This window comes from Squalius cephalus (assembly GCF_949319135.1).
Source record: "Squalius cephalus genome assembly, chromosome: 15".
Classification (NCBI taxonomy): domain Eukaryota; kingdom Metazoa; phylum Chordata; class Actinopteri; order Cypriniformes; family Leuciscidae; genus Squalius; species Squalius cephalus.
Genome location: NC_137136.1, coordinates 545,001 through 547,500, shown reverse-complemented (window position 1 = coordinate 547,500; position 2,500 = coordinate 545,001). Strand labels below are relative to the sequence as shown.

General features: G+C 43.0%; 1 protein-coding gene across 1 annotated transcript in view; it reads left to right on the top strand.

Annotated features, from left to right (window-relative positions):
* The window catches only part of LOC307172210 (complexin-3-like), a 10,049-nt gene that overhangs the window by 853 nt on the left and 6,696 nt on the right, over positions 1 to 2,500 (top strand). The window contains exon 2 of the mRNA XM_079894349.1: positions 140 to 185. The gene's annotated coding sequence lies outside the window, so the exon portion shown is untranslated. The remainder of the gene's footprint in view (positions 1 to 139; positions 186 to 2,500) is intronic.

Sequence of the window (2,500 nt, the reverse complement as noted above, 5' to 3'; positions counted from 1 at the left end):
TTAGTTATTTTTATTATAAAAATGTTATTTTTATTATTTATTTCATTAGTTTTTCATCAAACCCTGTGCGAATAATTACACTGATTGCATGTGCATTTAGTAACACGGATATGAAATGGTGTATTTTTGATCTTTTCAGGAGTGTTTGGAGGAGGTGGTGTGTGTCTGCAGAGCCGATCACAGAGGTGTGTGACGTCTATGATACTGTGTGTGTGTGTTATATCGTGAGGAGTTCTGGTTCTCAAGAGGCTGATGAGAAATGACCTCGACGTCTGTGTTATATCTCGTCTGTCTGGTTCACGTGTGGTCACTGAGCTCCTCAATCTTTTAAGCTGCTCACACACACACACGCTGTATTTTATCTTCTCTATATGCAAACATCAGTGTCTCTGTTGTCTTTAATTGATAGTGTCCTCACCTGTCAGTTCCTCAAGGCCTCTTCAGGGTCACTGATAACGCCTGATGACCTTCCTCTCCTCCTCATCACATTACTCCTCTGACACAGACAAGCTTCTCTCGGCCTCATCACACTCACACTGGGGATTCTGGAGCTACAGACACCTTTGATCTGATTTGCTTCACATTATTCAGGAGTTTGTTAATGCCGACATGTTGTTCATATGAACACAGCCACCAATGTTGTGGTAATGTGATGGTGTGGTGGTGTGATGTTGTGGTGGTGTGATGTTCTGCTAATGTGATGTTGTGGTAATGTAATGTTGCGGTAATGTGATGTTGTGGTTGTGGTGGTGTGATGTTGTGGTAATGTGATGTTGTGGTGGTGTGATGTTGCGGTAATGTGATGTTGTGGTAATGTGATGTGGTAATGTGATGTTGTGGTAATGTGATGTGGTGTGATGTTGTGGTGGTGTGATGTGGTAATGTGATGTTGTGGTGGTGTGATGTGGTAATGTGATGTGGTGTGATGTTGTGGTAATGTGATGTTGCGGTAATGTGATGTTGTGGTTGTGGTGGTGTGATGTTGTGGTAATGTGATGTTGTGGTGGTGTGATGTTGCGGTAATGTGATGTTGTGGTAATGTGATGTGGTGTGATGTTGTGGTGGTGTGATGTTGCGGTAATGTGATGTGGTGTGATGTTGCGGTAATGTGATGTTGTGGTAATGTGATGTGGTGTGATGTTGTGGTGGTGTGATGTGGTAATGTGATGTTGTGGTGGTGTGATGTGGTAATGTGATGTGGTGTGATGTTGTGGTAATGTGATGTTGCGGTAATGTGATGTTACGGTAATGTGATGTTGTGGTAATGTGATGTTACGGTAATGTGATGTGGTGGTGTGATGTTGTGGTGGTGTGATGTGGTAATGTGATGTGGTAATGTGATGTTACGGTAATGTGGTGGTGTGATGTTGCGGTGGTGTGATGTTGCGGTGGTGTGATGTTGTGGTGGTGTGATGTTACGGTAATGTGATGTGGTGGTGTGATGTTGTGGTAATGTGATGTTGTGGTAATGTGATGTTGCAGTGGTGTGATGTTGCGGTAATGTGATGTTCTGGTGGTGTGATGTTGCGGTAATGTGATGTTGTGGTGGTGTGATGTTGTGGTGGTGTGATGTTGCGGTGGTGTGATGTTGCGGTGGTGTGATGTTGCTGTAATGTGATGTTGTGGTGGTGTGATGTTGCGGTGGTGTGATGTTGTGGTGGTGTGATGTTGTGGTGGTGTGATGTTGTGGTGGTGTGATGTTGCAGTGGTGTGATATTGCGGTAATGTGATGTTGTGGTGTGATGTTGTGGTGGTGTGATGTTGCGGTAATGTGATGTGGTGGTGTGATGTTGTGGTAATGTGATGTTACGGTAATGTGATGTTGCGGTAATGTGATGTTGCGGTAATGTGATGTTGTGGTAAAGTGATGTTGTGGTAAAAAGTGATGTTGTGGTAATGTGATGCTGTGGTAATGTGATGCTGTGGTAATGTGATGTGGTGGTGTGATGTTGTGGTAATGTGATGTTACGGTAATGTGATGTTGCGATAAAAAGTGATGTTGCGATAAAAAGTGATGTTGTGGTTAAGTGATGTTACGGTAATGTTATGTTGTGGTGGTGTGATGTTGTGGTGGTGTGATGTGGTAAAAAATGATGTTGTGGTAATGTGATGTTACGGTAATGTGATGCTGTGGTAATGTGATGTTGTGGTGGTGTGATGTTGTGGTGGTGTGATGTTGTGGTGGTGTGATGTTGTGGTGGTGTGATGTTGTGGTAATGTGATGTTACGGTAATGTGATGTTGCGGTAAAGTGATGTTGTGGTAAAGTGATGTGGTAAAAAGTGATGTTGTGGTAAAGTGATGTTACGGTAATGTGATGTTGTGGTAAAGTGATGTTGTGGTAAAGTGATGTTGTGGTAAAGTGATGTTGTGGTGGTGTGATGTTGTGGTGGTGTGATGTTGTGGTAATGTGATGTTACGTAATGTGATGTTACGGTAATGTGATGTTACGGTAATGTGATGTTGCGGTAATGTGATGTTGTGGTAAAGTGATGTTGTGG